This window comes from Mus musculus, chromosome 2 (genome assembly GCF_000001635.26).
Source record: "Mus musculus strain C57BL/6J chromosome 2, GRCm38.p6 C57BL/6J".
In the NCBI taxonomy this organism is placed as follows: Eukaryota; Metazoa; Chordata; class Mammalia; order Rodentia; family Muridae; genus Mus; species Mus musculus.
The window spans coordinates 108,569,536-108,594,174 of NC_000068.7; the positions used below are offsets into that span (position 1 = coordinate 108,569,536).

General features: G+C 36.5%; 1 pseudogene; it reads left to right on the forward strand.

Moving 5' to 3' along the window:
- On the forward strand, positions 2,944-4,191 carry Gm13915 (predicted gene 13915; annotated as a pseudogene).
- Positions 4,192-24,639: the final 20,448 nt, after the last annotated feature.

Here is a 24,639-nt window from a genome sequence, read left to right on the forward strand (position 1 = left end):
TGTACATTTAATTACTTTGAAGGCCAAGCAGAAGTTAATGACTTTTTCACTTAGAGAATACTTGTCAGAATCTGGCAAACAGAAAATACCTTAAAGATTAAATAAAATCATAAAGCATTTAAATTATAAATTCAAGTCAAACAAATTAAAATTAACATTACATTTGAAAATATGAAATAAAGATTTTTTTTCTGTGAGGTGAGGGACTAGCAAGGTCCAGGTCTTCCATCCTCTGAGATCTATCTGCCTACCCACAAGAGGTGAATGCGTTTTCCAATAATCATTTTAGACTTCAGGTAGAAGGACCCAGCTGCTTAAAATTGAAAAGAACCCATGACTTTCTCTTTCCAAACGATTTCCTTCTGGTTGCCATCCCACAGTCAAAGGTTCTGACCCCAAATTGTTCCCATCTGAAACAACTGCAGGGACAAGAGTGCTCACCAAGAGGGGACTATCATGATGGGCCTCTGAAAGACCCAACAAGCAGCTGAAAGACTCAGATGCTGATGTTTATTTACACCCAGTCAATGGACAGCTGGTGACCCCTGTGATTGAATTAGGGAAAAGCTGGAAGAATCTGAGAAGGAGGGAAACCCTATTGGAGGACCAACAGTCTCAACTCACCTGGGCCCCCTGAGATTTCTCAGACACTGAGCCACCATGCTCAGTGAGCATGCTGATATGAGGCCCCCATACATATACAGCAGCTGATATGAGGCCCCCATACATATACAGCAGAGGACTGTGGCGTCTGGATTCAGTCAGAGAAGATGCACCTAACCCTAGAGAGACTTGAGGCCCCAGGGAGTAGGGAGGTCTGGTGGGGTGGAGGTAGGGGAGTGGGGACATCTTCTTTGAGATGGATCGTGGGAGGAGACTAGGTATGGGATGTGGAACAGTTGGAGGGCAGACTGCAAAGGGGATAAAGACTGGACTGTAAGAAAATATTAAAGAATAAGAGAGATGTGGAGAGAGAGAGAGAGAGAGAGAGAGAGAGAGAGAGAGAGAGAGAGAGAGAGAGAGAGAGAGAACTACCAACCTCCTAATTTCTACCTGGGAAGAGAAAAATGAGATCCAACATTGCATAAAAAATTCATAGTTTTGAAGGAAGGATTCCAAAGGGAGTAACTTCTGCCATACTGACAAATAAAGGTTCCAGTGTGCATAGTACTAACAATCAAACATATAGACTAGCATGTCTTTACATGACCTGGTCTCTTCTATTGCCAAACAAATTCAGAGGAATATCTAAATCCTATATTTTTTCTTGCCAAATAAAGGATTTCAAACACATACCCAACACTATATATTTTCATAGATCTCCATGAAAGATGTCTTCTGTCTCTCTTGTCTACATGCTAATAGGATTTGGCAAAATCTAAATGGTTAGAAGCCAAGATACAGCTGATTGTCTTGCTGGTACTTCAAATAATCTGTGATATAACAAAGAAGGCCCAGATCTGCTTAGCAACTTCTTTGGGGAAAGAAATTAATGTAATTCATACTCAGCATTGTCCTGTTTTTTGAAACAAGAAAGACATCTTCGTTCTTGCCTCATAATGAGAATTTATGCCATTTAGCTTAATTAATTATCTTAATGACTATTAAGGGCAGAGGGATTTCAGATTTTTACAGAAAATGTGTATAGTAGAGAAAAATATCACAGGATGTGATTTGAGTCCCTGAGGTAAACACCCAGCAAATAACACCCAGATCCGAAGGAATAAACTGCCAACCAAAGAGTGCACATGGAGTGACCCATGGCTCAAGCTGCATATGTAGCAGGGATGGCCTTGTCAGGCATCAATGGGAGGGAGGAGAGGCCCTTGGTCCTGTGAAGAATCGATGCCCCTGTGTAGGGGAATTCGAGGGTGGGGAGGTGGGAGTGAATGGGTGGGCGAACACCATCATAGAAGCAGAGGGAGGGGCAGGGGCTAGAGGATTTCCAGGGAGGGGGGAACTGGGAAAGGGGACAACATTTGAAATGTAAATAAAGAAAATACCTAATAAGAGAGAGAGAGAGGAGAGAGAGAGGGAGAGGGAGAGGGAGAGGGAGAGGGAGAGGGAGAGGGAGAGGGAGAGGGAGAGGGAGAGGGAGAGGGAGAGGGAGAGGGAGAGGGAGAGGGAGAGGGAGAGGGAGAGGGAGTTACAAAGCAAATAAGGAAACACAAATGCATGATCCAAAGGTGCAAAATGTACCACTTAAAAGTAGCCTTAAAGAAATGATGGTACATGAATATGAATAACGTACCAAAAAGAAACTGTGTAGTTATTATATTCAATGATACTAGAAACAGAAACAGAATGGAATCCAATCAGGAGTAGAAAACTCTAACTGTATAACAGTATGTCCACAGAAATAAACAGTATAATTTTTTAAAAAGTAGGAAGTTACTGTCTTTCTAAATTAGACTGTCAAATTTCACTGTATGTAGGCCTAATTTTAAATAAAAAAGAAAAAGAAAAATATAGATGATATAAAATGGAAATGACAAATAAATCAAAGATATCATTACAAGAAAGTCAATGAAACGGGAAAGGAGATAATAGAAAACAAAAGAGTATAAAACCCTGGAAGTTATAAAATAATTAAGAAATGAAAATACTTTGTCCTACCATATCAATAATTATACTAAGCATAAATAAGTTAAACTCTCTGGGTAAAAGACAGAATAGCTGAATGAATTTAAAAATAAAAATAAAGAAACTGCAACCAAACTTAATTGTCAGCAAGATATTAAAGACAACACATATACTGAAAGAGTAAAATGTAGAAAATATACTCAATGCAACTGATAACCAAAAGAACTCACAGATGATCATACATAACTGTCACAAAAGACATAAGACATTAATAATGTAACATGAGTTAAATCATCAAGAATATGTGTTAATAAGTATATATACATTTAACATTAGAGAAGCAAAATAGAGGTTGGGCGAAGTGCAAGCTGAGGAGCTTCGGCATCCGGTGTTAGTGTTCCAAGTCTCATCGTTGTCATTTAAGGAGCACGGTATGGGACCCTAGTTCTGGATTCACACATACACTTCAGAATGCAGGGTCTAAGTTATAGATTTTATCAACACAAATTTTCTGAGGTGGAAGATGTAGTGATGGTGAATGTAAGATCCATTTCTGAAATGGGGGCCTATGTCAGCTTGTTGGAATATAATAACATTGAAGACATGATTCTTCTTAGTGAATTATCCAGAGGATGTATCCATTGTATAAACAAACTGATCCGAATTGGCAGAAATGAACGTGTAGTTGTCATTAGAGTGGATAAAGAAAAAGGATATATAGATTTGTCAAAAAGAAGGGTTTCTCCAGAAGAAACAATCAAATGTGAAGACAAATTCACGAAATCCAAAACTGTTTAGCATTCTTTACCATGTTGCTGAGGTATTAGAATATACTAAGAATGAGCAGCTGGAAAGCCTGGTCCAGAGGACTGTCTTGCTCTTTGATGGCAAGTACCAGGGACCTGGATATGGTGCCTATGATGCCTTTAAGCATGCAATCTCAGACCCATCTATCTTGGATAGTTTAGATTTGAATGAAGATGAAAGAGAAGTACTCATTAACAATATCAATAGGCATTCGACCCCACAAGCGGTCAAAATTCGAGCAGATATTAAAGTAGCTTGCTATGGTTATATAGGCATTGATGCTGTAAAAGAAGCCCTGAGGGCAGGTTTGAATTGTTCTACTGAAACCATGCCTATCAAGATTAATCTAATAGCTCTGCCCAGGTATGTGATGACAACAAGGACACTAGAGGGGACAGAAGGCCTCTCTGTCCTCAATCAGGCTATGGCAGTCATCAAAGAGAAGATTGAGAAGAGGAGAGTGTTCAGTGTTTCCATGGAGACAAAGTGGTCACAGATACAGATGAGACTGAACTTGCAAGACAGCTGGAACGGCTTGAGAGAGAAGATGCAGAAGTGGATGGAGATGATGTTACAGAAGAAATGGAAGCCAAAGCTGAAGATTAACATTTTGGAAAACAGTCCAATTTAAGGAGTATGAAGCAGCTCTTCCTGGCTGTAAACCCTAGACTTGAAAGTGTTCCAGTATTGAAAACTTCAAACCTGAATATTTTTTATTTCCAACTACTTAAGCATTTAACAAGCCAGAATCGAAATGTCCTCCTTCATGCCAGCTGTTTTCACATAGTGGCTCTAACACCTCAAGCATTTTTTAAGGGAATGACTTGATTTGACCAGAAACAAATAAACAGGAGTACTAATATTCGACTTGCAGTTTCCATTTCTCATGCTTCTGGAATGGCACCCCTATGGTTCAGAGATTTACCAGGGGCTCCAAACACAAACAATCCCAACCTTTCTATATAAAATGTATTTAAGCAAGCATCAAATAAATTTCTGGGATATTAAAAAAATAACCAAAATAAAGTCACTTTAAGGAAACTGTAGTTAATATCTGTAAGGAATATTCATAAAAACATTCTTAAATACTAGGTAACTGACTTAAACTGAACATTAAGTAGCATGCACCATGACCAAGTGATATTTCTCCCAGGCACACAAGGATTTCTACATGAAATTACAACAGGCAAAACATAACTTACAATGAATTAAACATCTACATGTAAGGAACAAACCCTAACATTCTTTGAAGACATTTAAAGCATTGGTCTTAAAAGTGATTGCTTGTAAATGACCTCAAGTACAGCAAACAAAAATAGATAAATGAGATTTCATCAAGTAAAAGGACAGACTTCTGCATAGCAAACAACCAGAGTTAAATGCTTGATGGATATACTAGAGGACATTATTTATAAGTTGTATCAAAAACAATTTAATATCTAAAATGCATAAATTACTCCCACAAAATCTTTATAACAATACTTAAGGGGCAAAGTACTTGAATAGATCAAAAATTCAATTCCAAGAAGACACATGAATGGCAAAGAAGTAAATAAGAAAGAACTTAGTGTAACCTGACAGAGAAGTACAAAATGATAAAGTGGTATATTGCTTCATTCCTAGTAAAATAGCTATTATCAAAAATAAGAAGAAAACAAAACAAAACAATCCCTCACAAAAAGGAGAGTATATAAGTGATTTGAGTGGTAGACAGGAAAGAAAAAGGGTGAAATCATTACACAAAATAATATAAATTAACACAAAAATAAGAATAACACTGTCATATGAACCAGCTACTATTTTCTGGATGTTTATTTAAATTTTTTTAAAAAATAAAGCAAACTAAAATGGTGTTAATGGGAATTTGGGACTGCCATGTTAATTTCTGCAATGCCCACAATATTGAAAAGAAGGAAAAAATTCTACCTAAGTAATTTCACAAAGAAAAGGCAACACACATATCTCCATATAGACATAAAGTACAAGGAAATGAAGTATTATTGTATAACAGACATGAACCATGAGAGCATAAGGTAAATAAGACAGTTAGGGAAAAATAATGCATGACTTCGCATATATAGGATAACAGAGCTTTTCAAACTCACAGATGCAGAAAGCAAAATGAACTGTGGTTTCCTGGAGCCCAGAGCTGAGGCTGTTAGGATTCGTTAAGAAAAAAAGTACTCTGCTCTTGTATGAAACAGTGTGCATTCAGTTACCCAAACTGTCCAAAGATTGTTAAGTGTTTACTTCATGTGTTTTTCTTTCTCTACACAGTTACACAACACAATTGCATGTTTTAAAATGAGAATTTCTAGTAAGTTGTTTTCTTTTCTTTTGTTTTATTTTTGTAGTTCTGAGAGCAAGCAGTCATGCTAGTTGGCTTTCTGTCCCTGACCTCATCCTATATGTCTTACATAATAACACAAAAGATTATGAATCTAGTATTTACTTTTGTAGTGAACATCACAAAGGAAGTGAAGGAAATAAGAGATGGGGAACAAACATATATAAAACCACAAATGATACTGTAGAAGATGCAAGACTGAGTCTGAAATGTCAGAATATGATGTTTCAGTACACATTTTAACCAGATATTCATCCCAGTTAGCTTTTACCAGTTAATTATCAATCAGTTTGGGAGTTAGGCTATTATTTCAACTAATCCCCAAATGCAATAGTAAAAAAAACCCAGGGTCACTAGCTATTGAAAATATTTAAAGATTCCTTTCATGCTTAAATGTGAGCAACATTTGTAAGTTACAGAATATAAGGGAAAAACCAAGAAGTTAAAATAAGCGTGGATCCAGCTGCATATTTAGCAGAGGATGGCCTTATCTGGCATAAGTGGAAGGGGAGACCCTTGGTCCTGTGGAGGCCTGATGCTCCAACATAGAGCAAGGCTAGGGCACTGAGGCAGGAGTGGTTGGGTGGGTGAGGGAACACACTCATAGAGGCAGGGAAGAGGGGAGATGGGATAGGGGGTTTGTGGAGGGGAACTGGGATGGGGGATAACATTTGAAATGTAAATAAATAAAATAACCAATAAAAATAAGCTAACAACAATAGACCCCTGAAGAAACACAGTTAAATACAGAGTTTTTAGTGCTTTTGTATCTGCTAAAAGGTTTGACTGTCCTGATTCTAACTAAATACAAACATGAGACCAAAACTAGTCGATCAGAAAATAAAATGGTCTTTTCAAAGTTAATAGATTAATAATAAAATAACACAGTTAATAGATTAATAAAAAATATGAAAAGATCAGTAATCTGATTTTAAAATGCTTCTAATCTCAAGACAAAGAAAAAAACAATAAAAAAATCACAGAATATTTTGAGAGAAAAATTAAAATGTAGAAACATTTTTTTAAATCCAATATTTCACTAAATACCATTTCACAGGGCATAGCAAAGGGGTTATATGCTACTAGACATTCATTTACATGCTACATTGCAGGAACAGTTCTGGGACATACTGGGGAAGATTCTTCTGTTGCACAAAATTCACCTAAAGTGTTAAAAAATATAGAAAGAATCAAAACTGTCCCAGAGAAATTTGGCTCTTTGATCTGGCAATGTGTGTCATAGACTCCCAGATGCAGTGTGTCTGCATGTGTTTCTTCATTACAGAGGCCATCACTATCCATGAGTAGGCTACCAAAATATGTCTAAAATGATTAAGGCTAAAATAGAGAAATCAGTAATATTGGCATTGAGGCAGTACCAGATTTGCATCTATTAGCAAAGCTTATCAATGAGCCACCAACCTTCATATTATTACTATTAAAGTATTTAAATCATGCCAAGAATAGATGGAGAACAAAACCATTTTACACTGGGAAATATAAAGAGTCTAGATTTCCTTTAATGACAAATTGAATTTGATAAAAATAATTGTGTAGTTTTAAGTTCCTCAATTAAAACTCTAGAAAGCCATGAACACTTGTGAATGCAGTATTGCAATGCCATGCTTAGTATAACACCGAAGCCCTGGAGTCATTCTTAGCAGTATCAAAAACAGCACAATGACGTAGGCTATTTCCAATATTAGTTAGCATTTTCCTGGAAGATCCATTGAAATCTAATGAAATGTTTAAAAAGGGAAAGGGTATGGAATTATTATTTAAGAACTATCTTATTATGTTCCCAGAAATTCCAAGAAGATAAACTAAAGCTTCCTGAATTTGGTGAGAGTTAGGAAGAAAATTTTAAATTAATGGTTATTTACATTCCTATGTAAAACAACAAAGATAAATTAGAAAACATTACAAAGAGTTTTGACTCACAGTAGTTACAGAAGTAATCTTAGAAACATCAGGGAAAAGTAAAACAGAGCTTTAGAAAGAAGACACCAAACTTCCCAGAGATACACGTCAACTTAACTTTTAAATATGAACTGCAGTTATTCTTATTCTGGGTGGGTGACTAAATATTTTAAAAAGCACATATGGAATTCTTCCCCTTTATAATATGGAAGTATTTTCCAATTTTTCTACAATATGATGGTAAAACTTTTAAATTAAAAAATTCACTAAAGTGGGAGAAAGGTTAGATGAGACTTAATTATGATGTAACATGTGCTTTCTCAAAGGTAAGTGATGAACTAACATGCAGGAATGTAGGCAGATCATCTAAGAGTGTCTGTGGGTGGAGCTGAGGCAGAAGAGCAGTGTAAAAAGAAAAAGGCTGAAGCTATGTACAAGAGATCCTGGAGGAAGAGTGGAAGAGAACAGAGACACTAAAAGGCCAAGAAGTCAGTGTGATCATAAATGTCTTATTCTTGGCTGTACAGTGACTACAGTGAGGGAGAAAACCAGAGTGAAGGCAGGGATAAGGAATTCCATTTATGCATAGGATGTCCTGAAGCTGCTATGTTTTCCCAATGCCAAGGTCTTTGTTATGGCCCTCTTTTAGATATTGATGCTGATACAGTAACAACAGAGATATTCAAAACACAAACATTATGCAGCAAATGAATGTACTGAAGGGCAGGAGACAAGAAACAAGGTAGTATAACAGATGAGGAGAAAATGGTTGTGTTGACAAATATTCCAAGTTTCAAAAAGAAAAGGAATTATAGGAATTAGGAACTTTAAGCTAAATGAGAGCTATTGTTTATTTGAATAAACAGCTTTGTTATTTCAAATTATTTTATATTTTCATTTCTTTTTACATAAATTTTCCCATTTGTATGACTTCTTCCACACTTGAAATTCTTCCCATCTTCTTACAGACTTGGCTGTGCTGTCCAAAGTGCTATGGTAGGCCCAGTCCAGGCTAGCGACAGTTTTCATGTAAGAACCACAGTGCTAGATGCCAAAGGCTTGTCTCTTCATCTTGGTCTTGCTGAAGCAAGAGAAACTCTACTTGGCATGATCAATGATCTTCACTATTTTCCAGGGAGAAGTTAGTTAGGCCTCATATTTCCCAATAATCTCGACCTTCTTTGTATGTTTAGTCATGGTGCCAGAACCTAACCCTGAGAGCACTTTTATATTTTTCTTTTTCTTTTTTTATTTTTTATTGGTTACTTTATTTATTTACATTTCAAATGTTATCCTTCTTCCAGGTTTCCCCTCCACAAACCACCTATTCCAACCCCCTTCTCCCTGCTGCTATGAGGGTGCTCCCCCACCCATCTACCCACTCCTGCCTCACCACCTTAGCATTCCCCTACACAAGGGCATCAAGTCTCCACAGGGCCAAGGGCCTCCTCCCCCACTTATGACAGATAAGGCCATCCTCTGCTACATATGCAGCTGGATCCATGAGTTCATCTATGTGTTTCTTTGGTTGGTTGATGCTGTTGTTCTCCTATGGGGTTGAAAACCCCTTCAGCTCATTCATTCTTCCCCTAACTCTTCCACCGGAGTCCCCATGTTCAGTCCAATGCTTGGCTGCAAGCATCTGCATTTGTATCAGTAAGTCTCTGGCAGAGCCTCTCAGGACACAGCTATATCAGTCTTCTGGCATCAGCAAAAGTGACTGGGTTTGTTGTCTGCATATGGGATTACTCCCCAAGTGGACAGTCTCTGGATGGCCTTTCCTTCAGACTCTGCTCTACTCTTTGTCCCTGGATTACCTTTAGACAGGAGCAATTCTATATCATAAATCTCATGTAAAATACCTTATGACTTCTTTTTGTTTAAAGATGTAGCCTTCATTGTGTTCCTGACAAAGGGTCAATGTAAAAGTTGGTTGGCTTTTTGGTCCCATTAAATTTAAAGCTCCTCAAGGGACAGAAGTGATTGTACATAAGCAAGTTCCCAATACTGGGCCAGTGTTAGGCTTCCCTCTGCATCCTAATAGAGAAGCACCAGCAATGTAAAGATGACACATACTTATAAAATCTTTGAGTCATTGCAGCAGATAGGCACAAATATATTTAGCTCATATGTTTCCAAAGTTGGGCACATTTGGGATATTGAGGGTTCCTGTGCTTCTCACACGACCAACAGCTCCCGGTTTACCTCTTTGCTGATGTTAGGACACAGAAATATAACACAAATAGGCCATGTTTCTGGATGAGTCATTAGAGGGTAAAATTTGTAATATGAAAATCAAAACTTTCCAGCCTGTCTATTTTTAGTAGCTTCTATATTTCTGTTTCCTCATTTGGGGAGCCTTCTAGAGAATTTGAAAGCTTATGTAGAAACCATAAGAATGGCTGCAAGTTTTATATATCAAACAATATTTTTAACACCCCTATAATGGAAAGCAGAAACTTTCTTGACTGTTTTCCCAAATATAATCCCGTCTCTGCATCTAGATGAATTCAAAATGTTTCTCTGACTCTTCATAACTGTTGGGAGGAACCCCTGGCATACAGAAGAGGATTTATAAGTTTTATACCTCAAATTTATATTCACCTTTGCCAAAATAATACCTTAATAGAAGAAAGCATTCATTAAACATTTTATTAAAATAAGTTAATTAAGATGATAATTTAACATTTGAATACTTATGAAACAATGTAAACCACTCAGAAAGAATTCTAAGATAAATTATTAATTATTCATTTCATTGGAATGTATGAGTTTAAAAAAGATATTCTGGTTATCTTATTATTTTAATTTCTAACTATAATTTGGTCTGAATTCTAGCTTAGGTGTTCTTTGTATGTTCTATTTTTCTCACTCTAAATTGTTATCTATTGAAATTACTTAGCTCATTATTTGATAACTATAAGTTTTATAGAATCTTGATGCCACTTTTGGTTGTAAAGAATGTGAGATGAAGGGGCTGGTGAGATGGCTCAGTGGGTAAGAGCACCCGACTGCTCTTCCGAAGGTCTGGAGTTCAAATCCCAGCAACCACATGGTGGCTCACAACCATCTGTAACAAGATCTGACGCCCTCTTCTGGAGTGTCGGAAGACAGCTATAGTGTACTTAAATATAATAAATAAATAAATAAATAAATAAATAAATAAATAAATAAATATTAAAAAAAAAGAATGTGAGATGAAACACGACGGATATGGTAAAAGGAACATGATTAGGATGATCATATACCATGTAAGTCAATGAATTATAGAAACCAATATCTGTTTACAGTCCTATTTTTCTCTCAAAATTACGTGGAACCAATTATTCTCACCACCTGTTATGCTCAATAGCTTTATTTGCAAAATATTTTAGATCTGTAGTTTTACATCAGGTCTTTGTAGACTAGGCTGGCTTTGAAATCACTATGTGTCAAAACTGACTTTGAACATGAGGTTATTTTCTACATCAACATCTCAAGAATTGTAGTAGAAATGGATAAAATTGTTTTTACCTATTAGAGGTTATATGTAAGCCCCTACAGCTGAAAGCATTGAACACTTAAGATTTGCTTTGAGCTGGATCTAAGCCTCATTTCTGCAGCCTACCTTTTACAGTAGCAGAAAATACAATAGAAGATGCCAAGAGGGAGGAAACAAATAATAGACCTTTCTAGCTTCAACACCTATGTATCACAGTAATGGCCAGCAGGCAAGATTTACATAAAGACACAAAAGTGGCACTCACCATGTTGGTAATCATGAAAGGCTGTCTAATTGGACTTAATATTTGTCATCAGAATGAAAATTATGTTTGGTAATAGAAAGAAGCCCACTTCTGGGGATTTGTGAGGTCATGAACCTTCAAAAGGAATCTACTACTATCTGATTTCTAAATGACCATAATTCTTCACTTTATCCTAAATATATTCTTTATATAAGAGGTAACTGTTTTATTGGTTATTCAATATAGTATGGTGAGCCCTGAAATCATATACACACAAAAGAAAAAACTGATTCAGAAGGTTATATATGTATATACACACACACACACACACACACACATTAACTTGAGAGTGGTGGGATGGAAGAGTTTGAAGAGAGGGTACCCCTGGGAGAAGAGGTTTGAAGGGAAGTACTAGAGGGAGGAAGGTATGCAATTCTTTTTAGTTTAAAATACACTTTCAAACGAAAGGGAAAAATTACATAAGAGAATCAGTAGGATGGTTTATCAAGTAAATGTGTCTGTTGGGCAAGACTGTTGATTCCTAGAGCACATATAAAACTGAAGAAAAGAACTGACCATAAGATGTCTTCTGACTTTCATGTATGTCTTTAGACTTTCTGCTGCTGTAATAAAATATCATGAATAAAAAACACTTGGAAAAGAAAGGGTTTATTTCACTTATCCTGCCACATAGCACTCCATCAGTGAGGGAAGTCTGGATAGAACTCAAGCAAACCAGGAACTAGGAGGCAGGAATTTAAACAAAAAAACTTGGAGAAATGCTGCTTATTGGTTTGTTCTCAATGACTTGTTTAGCCTGCTTTCTTCTACCTGTCAGAACCACATGTTCAAGGGATACACTGTCCCCCAGGAGGCTGGGCCCTTCCACACCAATAATTAATTAATAAAATGACCCACAGGCTTGCCTGAAGGCCAATCTAGTGAGAGCATTTTCCTAATAAGCTTGTCTCTTTCCACATGACCCAATTCTAGGTCAAAAGGACATAAAAAATCACAAGCACATCATGTATGGACACACAATCCTACATGCTACAAACATGCAAATACAATAACAATAAATTCAATATAATTTTTGAAAAGAGCTAATAAAAAACATCAATAAAGCTCTTAGCATGTTACCTGACATATTGAGACCATATGACTGTGCCATCTATTGCTAGTAATGGTGTAATGTGATACCAAAAGAGTTGTTACTAACAAGAAAGTGGTTATCTCTTTGTAGGATTAGAGTTTATGGCTTAAATCAAGCAGGGAATGAATTACATTACCTGGGGGAAATCATACAACTATAAAAGATGGGCAGATTACAGAGAGCTCTGTATAACCATCGATTTTGTTCCAATTTACTATCTATGAGAGCCATAAATTCTGTGACACTGTGAGTTCTGGCCTATAAAGTTAAAGTTGCAATATATACTTCATAGGAATGTAATAAAGATTTAAATGTGCATTTATGTGAAAATATTGTATAGTGCATAATAATAATTCCAGACTTTCCAATGGAGGAAAAAAAGGTGTATAAAATATACAAAATTAAAAATGGAAAAGAGAGAGGAACCATAGTTTGAATACTGCTAAAGTATTTATTATATCAGTTACAATATTGTGTAACAAATTAACCCCAAAGATAGAGACTTACAACATTCATTATGTCCATTTTGTTGGGTCAGGAGTTCAAATATAACTTATTCTCTTTTAGAACCTGTCTTAAGCCTCAATACAAATGTTGGCCTAGGCTATAGTCCTAGTACAGCTCACATTGGGAAAGTTCTACATCTCAGCACATTCAAGGTGGCTGTTCTTAGTTCCCTTTTATAAGACATAGTCAGTTCTTGAAATGGCTGTGCAATGGAATACTTGAAAAGATGACAACTTACTTCATCAGGAGAAGCAAGGAAAGAGAACATACTGATTTTTATAACCCTATTTTAGAGATGATATTATGAATTATATATATATTCATTCTTGATATAGGCAGGGTCATGCTCAAGTGGTGTACAAGTACATAGTGCTATTCTAGAAGCTTCCTAAATAGCCTTTTAAAAACTGTTGATGGCATCTATAAGAATATGGGATCTGCAGCCATAATGCATACCTTAATGTCTTAACCAATTTAACATTGTGAAGAACTTACTTGACCTCTCTAGTTCCTTAATTGCCTTTCTTACAATGGTTAAATAAAATAATTGTACATCAAGAGTAAATTGCCAAAAGTAAATCCTAATGTTAGTTTATTTGGTCACTGTCAAGATAGTTATTGGCTTTGTTAGTTATTTAGTCATTGTCACCATTGTTCTTATTTGTAAAATTTTGAAAACTCAAAATCCACCTAATTACAGTTACACAGACTAAACGCAAAATGGCCTAAGTGAGTCCGTCTCTCCTTACAACACATTCCTTAGGCATCCTAGGAAAACGCAATGCCTGGATCTGGTTGATGGTACAAAATAAACTCTGTAAATGGGAGAACTAAGGGATTCTGTTGAAACAAAAAGTCATATGGGAGAAAGTCAAGGCAAGTTTCCCATGCCTAACACTGGGATACGCCATGACTCCATTGGCAAAAGAGACCATTTACAATAATTTCTCTGAGGCAAGCATGTAATTTCAGTCAAATGTTGCGAGTCAGAATATTGGATCTTCCATCCCACCCTTCACAACAGCAAACCTTGAAATACTGAAGAAGAAATCTTAGTTTTTATAAATGATAAAGGCTGTGAATTTTGCAGTGAAATTTATACATTTACAGCAGAGAAATTGTATTATTTCTAGCTGCTCATTTTTTTTTGCCAGTAAGCCTCACATAAATACTGCTTGTGAAATATTTCTCTTTTCTCTTGGGTGGTAATGAATTCCCCAATGAAAATTGAACAGTTTTGTGATCTACATAATAACTCAAATGTTTGAGCATGTTGTAGTGTAATATTTTAATTGTCCAATCAACAAAATATTTATATAAGAATAAGAATTTAAAATCCAAATGTAAAATTACTCAAAGGAGACTCTTGAAACAAAATAACCTGAAGGTCTCATTTTAAGTATGAATTGATGACACCAGGATAGCCATAAATGTCTAATTTATGTAAGTTCTGGAGTATCACAGAGTAATGGCACACATAGTCTTAACAATAAAATCCTACAGAGCTAGAAGCTTGCTATGGGGTGTGTAACTTTGAAGTCACTGAAGATGTAGCAGACAGAATTATACTCAAAACACCCAGCTCTCACATCCTGCCCTGTTCCTTAATTTTCACTGAATTCTCAGGTGGCCTGGGAAGTGCAAACCTGGGTAGATCCTACACCAGTAGCAGAGCCTCCTCTTATTATCTGGGGAATGTCACTGAACCATAATAGTGTTTCCCTACAAACTGTAATTGGAGTAGGTACTTGGAATTTGGGGAGTGACAGCCTATTAACAGCTCTAACAATAGGAAAACTGAGTATGTCTCCAGCCTTCATTGAAGCAGGAAGAAAATGAATACTATTGACTACTCTTAAATGCCAAAGAACTTTCTTGACCTTCAGCTTTTATTAACTCATTTTTTTTTCCTTAGGTGTAGGTATTTTTTGAATGTAGCTATTTAAAAAACTTTCAAAAAGGAAAATTTATATTTAAACTCACATAAATGAATATTTTAAACCTATGCCTAATTTATTCCAGATTATTGTTGTTATGGTTTTCCCAATACATCTGTTTTTGCAATTACATATTGAGGTAGGGAGTGAATTTATAGCATTGATGGAGAAAGGATCTATTGCATGCATGGTACACAATTAGCCTCTGGTTTAGTAGTAGAATTGCCAGAGAGAAAAACAACATGAGGCTACTGATAGATTATCCTGCATCTAATGAGCAGGCCTTAGGATATGTTTGGACTCCTCAGTATCATTGGCAGTTCATTCTATTTGAGCAGCCATAGATAAAATGTAGAGAAACTCTGTGCTCTAATTTGGCTTTTAAGTAAAGTTTCCATGAATTCTCATCTGTAAGGCAAGGCAGATTCAACAAATCTCTTAGGACAGCCTCTGGTGTAGGCAAACAATCTGGCACCAAATGCAAACACCCCCATTCATCCCACATTTGTGTGCTGAGTCAAAATGCTATAGGAATATAAATTTCTGCCCAGCTAACTCCAGAGTTTCTTGCATGTTTTCAGAGATCCTTTAGTGAGGTGCTGTCCCAATTTTCCCTATTCTGTACTAATGGGCAGATTGCCTTACAAGTACAAATCATTATCAAAATAGACCTGGGATTTGACAGTGCCTTTCATCAGCAATCTCAAATGCACTAGGCTGGATGCTAAGGCAAAAGAATCAACCTGTTCTAAAAGCAGGTAAGCTGTGCCACAAGTTAGCTTCTGGAAAAGGCAAGTGCAAATGAGGCCCCACAGTCCTCTAAACTGAAGAAAAAGAAGTTTCAGTGCAGAAAGGTGTTATTTTCTCCATTTCCCTCAGCAGCTCTCTCTCTCTTTTTGCCCCCTCTTACAGCTTTCTTGCTCATTTAAAAAGTACTAGAATATGAATGTTAAATTTAAACATACCCTTAAAGTTATATAAGTAATTGCACTACAGGAATGCCTGAGGAACTTTTACAGGTGAAAAGAAATGATTAATTAAAACTCATAATTCTTAATATCAAACTAGATGGTGTGTCATGAGATTTACATATAATCTTGAATATAAAACGGCTTTTTCCTTGTTATCACTTTTTAACTAAAGTTGCACATTAAAAAAAAAAAACAATGAGGGAATTGTTGCTGTCTAAAAGAATTACAGGTATAGAAATGGAGAGGAGCCTGAGGAAAAGAAGGTCCAGTGACAGGCACAAAGTGGAATCCAGCTCAAGGGGAGGTCCCAAGGCCTGAAACTATTACTGAGGCTATGGGGAGCTCACAAAAAGAGATCTATGATGGCTGCCCTCCAAAAGACCCAACAAGCAGCTGAAAGAGTTAGATGCAGATATTTGCACCTAACCAATGAACAGAATCAGCTGACCCCTGTTGTTGAATTAGAGAAGGCTGAAAGAAGCTGAGGAGAATGGCGATCCTGTAGGTGGACCAGCAGTCTCAATTAATCTGAACACCCAAGATCTCGCAAACACTGGACCACCAAACAGTATACACCAGCTGATATGAGGCCCCCAACAGACATACAGTAGAGGACTTCTGGATCTGTGTACATTCAGAGATGATGTACCTAACCCTCAAGAGACTGGAGGAGCCAGGGAGATTAAAGGTCTGGTCGGGTGGGGCGTGGGGGCATCTATGTGGAGACAGGGTTAGGTTGGGAGGAGGTGTGGGATGTGGAGCAGATGGAGGATGGGTGGTGGTTGGGGAATGGAACATGGAGTATAAACATAAATTAAAAATAAAATTAAATTTAAAACAAAACAAAAAAACAAAAAGATAAACAAACAAAAGAAAAACCAATTAGGGATAACTGTGTATTTTAAATAAAAAGCCACTGAATTATTAATTTAACAGGGCATACCACATGCAATGGATGTGACTATGCCCTCTGTTCAGTCTTAGCTTATCATTCTATAATCACAGCACAATATGAACAAGATGGCAATGAGTCTACAGTGTATCCACTGCTTACTAGGTAAAGAGGTAGCTGATTCTTTATGAGCAACCATCCAAGAGATGTAAAACATCAAAATAGAAGCTCATGGACACATTAAATTCCTGAAAGGAACTCCACAGGACCAAGTAGGGTGCTTTTATGAAAGTTCCGTGTAGAAAATGGTTCTTGACCTTATGTGCATCTTCTAGGGTTATATCCTAAATTGAGATTACTATTTCATTTCTACTAGAAAATTCTGAACGACAGATGCCTCATAGCACAAGATGAGTGAGGATGAATATAAAAAAAATTATAAGCATACCCACATTCTCACAATAAAGATGTATGTATGTATGTATGTACGTATGTATGTATGTTTGTATGTATGCATGTCTTTGGGAACCTTGCAGAATCTGCAAAATAACCAAATTTAACTTATTAATATAGCTCTAGGTAAAAAGTGTGCTAAGCAAAACTCAATAGGCTGGTTAGCAGATTCACTATGCCATATATAAAAGGCATGCTGAATATAGACGGTATAGAGAATAGCAAGTGTTGAACCAACAGGCATATGTATTCAAAATGTGAGCACTTTAACACTTGCCAGAGCAAGAAAGAATGGAAGGCAAGATGAGCCAAGATAGAATCCAAAACAGAACAAATGAATAAAAATAACCTAAGGTCTTTTCTGTTTTTCTGTCTTGATTCTAAATAAACTAGCAGTGTAAGCAAGGAGAGGTAGTAGGGGGAAGAGGTATTGAGGGAGGCTGATTAGTGAAGGTTCAAGGAGATTAACACCAAAGTTTGTGAATGATATGTAAACAAAGCAATCTGTATCTCAGAGAGGAAAGTGGAATTATTCTGTTAAAGCCACCCAAGCCTTACAACCTACTCTGAATATTATCAGTGTATGGAAAATATAGCTTAACATGCTGATAGGAAGTAGAACACCTTTTTAAACCACAGCATGTTGGAGCTGCATAGTAAATTAGCTGCATATTGTCTTTGCATTACCTCAAATTAATGAAGTGGAGAACAGCAGTTCAGTGAAGGTCACGTATTTGTCATGACTGTTGTGATATTCACAGTATGATGAGTCTAGATGTGAAGGTTGTGCCATCCCTGATTTTTGTCATATAATCCAGAAAGTGAAGTAAGACTGAACACACCAAGTGCATCTCCAGTTTAGGTTCATATGAGTGAGAAGTTAGGAAAAAAGTAAACTAGAAAATGTTTTGGAAACACATAAATCATATTCTACAAAAACAAGAGGTTTTGTTTTGGTATCATCTAATTCCTCTTACTCTTTAAAGAAATGAAGAATAAGAACTTTCTATGTGGTCTAGAAGTAGGAACGGGAATATATAAGGAACATGTGTGGAGAGGCCTGGGGACACCCATTGAAGAATAAGAGTAAAATATAAACATGTCTCCATCCTCACAAGCTCCCCTCATTAAAATATTCACACTTAAAATTCACATTCAAAGGGTGCTTGCCCCTCCCCTGAATTAGAGTCTCTTGCTAATTTGACATTTTGGGAGATTTAACTTATACCTGTAGTAGTATCTTATTCCCTTTATCTTTTTTCATTTCAGATTATGTTTAAAGGAGAGTAACTATATAACTTACTTTTTTTTTTCATTTTCTCTTTTGCAGGCATCTAGAACACAGTGGATTTATTACACATGAGGGGGAATGGGGCAGGTAGAGGAATGAGTGCATGCATTTGCAACTATCAGGGAAACCAAATTCACTTGCAAGAATCAAAAATCTCCTTTATGACTAAAATATCTTTAAGGAGCCCTGAGTGAAAAAAAAATGTGGCTTTTAAGATTGTTTGGTTTTGTTTTATGGAGAAAGCTGTAAATAAGTTATGTTAGAGAGTTCATTGGGAAATTAAATATTTATAAATCACGGAATAAAATGTGTACAGTTCAAAGTTTGGGTGGCATAGTCTTCTTCGTCCTGAAATCTAAAATTAGGAGTGCTTTTGAATTTAAATATGTGAATTTAATTTCAGTTACTTGTTCCATTAGGAAGAATGCTGCCCATTCCAAGGCATTTTAATATACTAATCCCTAAAATCTCTGGTACTTATAATACATAACATGTCTAATGAAAGTTTCATTACCTTTCATTCTCAGATACAGTGTGTTCTGGATTATCCTGGTGAGCCCTTTCAAGTGGATTAAAATGATAGGACTTGAAGTCAGAATCAGAGAGTTGAGACACTCTGTTGCTGGTCTTGGAGACATGGGGAGGTTCTATGTCTCAAGAAAAGCAGTGGTTTCCTAAATACCATCAATAAAGAAATAATCCCCCAGAACAGCCATTCTAATATCTTCAATTAAGTCCAGAAAGACCCTTTTCAAATTTCTGACCTCCACAGTGGAAAGACAGTCAATTTCCACACTCTTTGACTTTGTAGAATGGGTTACAACAGCAATAGGAAATTAACACAGACATTCATGTGTGCATTGGAGAAATTGTATCATAGTAGGTTTTTAGAACTACAAAACTAGAGAGGGGCCTGTCACACCAAGGAGGGTCACTGAAATAAAAGGCTTCTCAAGTCTAAACATGAAGTTTGTTCATCACATGGCTGCGATCTTTGTTTATGTGCATGTTGTTTATTGGCTGTATATCTGTGTGTGGTTGTGTGTGTTTGCATGTAAATGTGCCTGACATTTTGTATGTGTGCATGTATGCATTTATATGCACGTATGTGTATGTATGTTCAAGCATATGTGTATGTGCATATGCATATATGCATGTGTATATATCTTTCTCCCCACTCTCCCCAATACATTCTTAATCAGTGGTTAGTCACTGCCTATCTGTAATTCTCCTTTCTTCTTAACTGTGACACTGACTCCAAAACACACCTCAAAGATCTTGCTGTGCAGCCTCTAGTCAGGAATGGTTTGTCTCAAGTACCAAGTCACTTGCTGGTACTGGGTGGTATTTTCATTGTTTTTTAATCAAAATTTATATTTTTGGCCTAATATAAAAGCATTTTTCTGGTTTGGAGCTTTTTCTTATCTGGCTTTAGGAAACAACTCCTTGAATTACTAAAATATATTACATATATAGAGAATACTGAAAAATGGCCCCAAGTTAGCTGATACTTTAATGTTATGTCCATCTGGTAAAGTCTTCACCTTCCATCCCAAGAAATGATATATAAGGAGCATGGAGCAAATGTTAAAAGTCAAATCACACACATCTGCATTCAGTGAACAGCAAAGCCAAGACTCCCACTACTGCCAGCAAAGAACCTGACGAAAAGTGGTGCACACCTTTAATCCCAGTACTTGGGAGGCAGAGGCAGGCAAATTTCTGAGTTTGAGGCCAGCCTTGTCTACAGAGTGAGTTCCAGAACAGCCAGGGCTACACAGAGAAACCCTGTCTCGAAAACAAACAAACAAACAAACAAAATAAACCAAACCAAACCAAAAAACAAACAAACAAACCTGAGGAAAGCTCACAGGATTACATTGTTTCCATAGTACTGTGTTGGAACCAAATACTTTTCTATTTGTCTGATCACCTGAAATCCAACTATCCCAACACAAAGAGGCTATCTTCAGAAAAGGCATGCTGACCTGTTCCTCCTGTTCATTGCTTCACCTGTGTCATGTAAAGGAATCTGTGAAATATCTTCTTTTCATCATAGCCCTCTGAGGACATGTGCTTTTACACTAGACGATAACCTGTAACGTTCTGCCATGACTCGGTTTGGTTTGTGATCCTGTTGGGGAGCATTATTAATCATTTAGTTCCTGCAAAGAGTCATCTCTCAAGTTGGGTTGAATATAAACGTTGACAGGAAATGACCTGGACAGAAACATTTTGTCCCTTTCTTGTCTCTCACTTCCCACATCTGCCTACTCTTTTTGTTCTTGTAAACATCTATGAGGTGCAAGTTAAAACTCTCCCCATCTCTTTCCACCAATGAAAAGCACATCAGAATTGGAATCTTGGTATCTCTTATAACTGAGTGCCCACACTCATTCTATAGGTAATAAATGGCAAAACACCCAAAGACTACCTGATCTAGGCTTTGTGGAAATAGAATGGTATTGTGACAGCTGGATATATGAGATTTTTTCTCCCACATGCTTCTGACCTTTACCGGGAGACAGACATTTCAGTGGTAATGAAATCTGCAGTCTCTGTTGACAGGGAAAGCATTTACGAATGACAATTTTTATCACACAGTAAATTGTCCCAAATGCATCCAAGAGAGTAGTACTTTTGTCAACTAGAAGCTTCAGCATTGAGCTTAAGCCACCAATAAAATCGTTAAAAACAAAATAAAGCAAAACCAGAAAAGCCTTTCTTGGCCTTATGTCATCTCTGAAATTCAAATATTGACAGATTCTTTCTGCTCAAAGAAATGTTTGCTTGCTAGATTCAGATGCCTTAGGTTATACATTTTATGAATTTGTATCAACATAATGTAATTAGAGATTAAAAAGAGAAGGGGCAATTAGTGAAGTTATGGTGGGGAGTGGAGTAGATATGAACAAAGGGTGTTATATGCATGCAGAAAAATGTCATGGAGAAACTCAGAATTCTCCACAATCATTTCTACCAATAAAAAAGCCAAATTCATTATCGTATTACTAAATATAAACAACTACTCTAATAATATATTTTATATAAACATAAAATATAACATAATAATACATATATAGTATATCTCCTTTAATAAATTTTATTTTTTCTTTTTAGTATGAGAACCAAATATGGTGGTAGCAACAGACAAGTTTGAGTCACAAGTTGGAAGACTTACTTTCCAAACCAGAATGAAGAATTCACTGGCTACATGAACTGAGATCACATTGCCTCTGAGAAAACATTTCAGCCTCCTCCTTTTATAGGTCACTTAAGTCAGAGTTACAAAAAGAAAACTAATATTTCTTACCACACAAAAATGACTTACATATGTTTTTCATTAGAATATTTTGATTTAAATATTTTATAGTATACATAACATTTTTGATACCAGCTTTATTCTATTGCTGGTAGCAGCGGAGAAAACCAAATTGTAGAAGATTTATAAGAAATATGTATCAAAATAAAGGATCCTTAATATTTAGGGGTTTATGTGTGTTGTCATTAGATGCTAAGAGTCTACAAAAAAACATCAGCAGTAGGATTATATAGAAATAAATGTCTCAAAATCAGTGGTCAACAGCTTGCCATCACTCCTTGTATTATTGTCATAAACAGGGGGTGTTGAAGGTAAAATTCAGATCATTTTGTTATTAATTACATGAGATTTTTTCAAAATTAAGACTTTTTATCTGGGCAAGAAAACTTTAGTTCCTGAATTTCAACTAACAGTAAAGCTAAATAAAGGAGAGAAGTCTTTGTTTTCATTACCCTTGGTCAACTAAAGGTCTAGATTCCTGAAGATAAAATTCTAATATGATCAATGGAAAAGACATTTAAGAAGTTCTGTTTTTCTGTCTAATGCTTTGTGGAATAGCAGAATAAGTAGCCAATAAAAATGCTTTATTCAAAACTAAATGCAAGATAAAATTATAAGAGTAGTTTTACATTACTTCTATCTGTGCCTTTTTTCTCCACAGTACTCCACATTTTGTAGTACTTCACATGTTGGGTTAATAAGTGAGTAGACATATATGAATGTTGTCTGCATTGTCCTTCAAAAAAACTTGTTTTCACACACTCAAACATGAGTAGGTCATATCATGTGACCTAATCGCCTTTCAATTATTTTTCTTCCCTGATTAGTTTAAGGTCATCATTTTGATTATTGTCATGGCAACCTGCATGGCTTTATTCTAGTATTTTGTGATAACTTTTTATCATTACTTTACAGATTCCAGTTTTTGCTAGATTATTCAGATACCAAATGCAAGATTAAAGCTCATCTTATTACAACCAACAAAATACCAATATAATTTTAACATTTTATGAACTGAATATATACATGTGTAATTAGATGCTCTATAATGTATTCCCAAATGATAGGGCATATTGGACCTGGTTTTGTTTAGGGGTTTTCATAGTCTTTTGAATCCAATTAATATACTTATACTTGACAAGCAGTTCTGTCATATTTGTATGAAATCCTAGAGAAATGTTCATCTTTCTTGTATGGCAAATAAATCGTTATAAATATATATTGAACTTTCCTTCTCAGATATTGATTCCCAATCATGCATCTAGTCTGGTAGCCATGTTGTAACATCTTCTAAACTTTTTAAAGGTTTTTATAATTTTATTTTTCAATTACTTTATTTACATTCCAAATGTTACCCACTTTTCCAGTCTCTATTCCCAGAGTTTTTCACCCCATATCTCCTGTGGAGATGATGCTCCCCCACCCTCAACCCCCTACCTCACCCCTCCCAGCATCCACCTTCCCTGAGGCATCAATTCTCTACAGGATTAGAGGCATCCTCTCCCACTGAAGCTAGATCATGCAGTCATCTGCTATATATGTGCCTAGAGTCACAGACCAACTCATGTATGCTCTTTGGTTGTGGCTCAGTCTCTGAGAGCCCTGAGGGTTCTGGGTTAGTTAATACTGCTGGTCTTTCTATGGAGTTGCCATCCCCTTCAGTTCCTTCAGTTATTCCCCTAACTCTTCTACAGGGGTCCCTGACCTCAGTCCAATGGTTGGCTGTGAGTATCTGCATCTGTCTCAGACTGCTGCTGGTAGAACCTCTCAGAGGACAGCAATGCTGAACTCCTGTCTGCAAACACAACATTGTATCAGTAATAGTGTCAGGGTTTGGTCCCTGTCCATGGCATGAATACCAATTTGAGCCTGTCACTGGATGGCTTTTCCTTCAGGCTCTGCTCCATTTTTGTCCCTGCATTTCTTTTAAACAGGAACCATTCTGGGCCAAAATTTTTGGAGGTGGGTTGGTGACCCCATCCCTCCACTGGGGGGCCATGTCTACCTACTGAAGGTATTCTTTTCAAAATCCATCTCCCCACTGTTGGGCATTTCAGCTTAGGTCAAACATTTTTAAACTTCAATGGATGACTTCAAATTGATGGTGGGACAAGGAGTGGAAAAAAGCGATTGGTGATATTGATTTAAATGTGTCAGTACGCTTCTAGGAAGTTTTTTTCTATTGCCTTTCTCCAAGTTCTAGCTCGATTGCTGCTTATTTGTGAAACTTTCCCTGTCATTTAGCCCACACTATCCATAGAAAAACCACCAAAATGAGTCACTCAGATTTCCACACTTAACCACACAAAGATACTTCTGTGTTTTATCACATTGTGGTCTACCACAGTCTATTGTTCATGCTTTACTCTTCTGGACCTCAAGGCTTAAGAAACTCATAACCAGAATTGTGTTGTATCCACCCTATTTCATGTAAGACAGAACATGGTTGTTGGCATATTTGAATATCCAGGAAAAGTTATTTGGGTATTCTGGATTTCACTAGCCAATAAATTATCAGCCAGAGCTGTAATCCATCTAGGAGTTCTATTAGTAGTCGTAGAACTTAGTCCTTTGTAGGCTGTTGATGAGAGGCCTCAGATTTTTTTGTTGACTGTCAGCAGGAAAATGCCCTTTATCTTTGATCATGGGAACCCCTCTACACTGCAGTGTTACATTTGGCAACTGATTGTTCATAAATATAAAAGAATAATCTTACAGAATGTGACCGCAA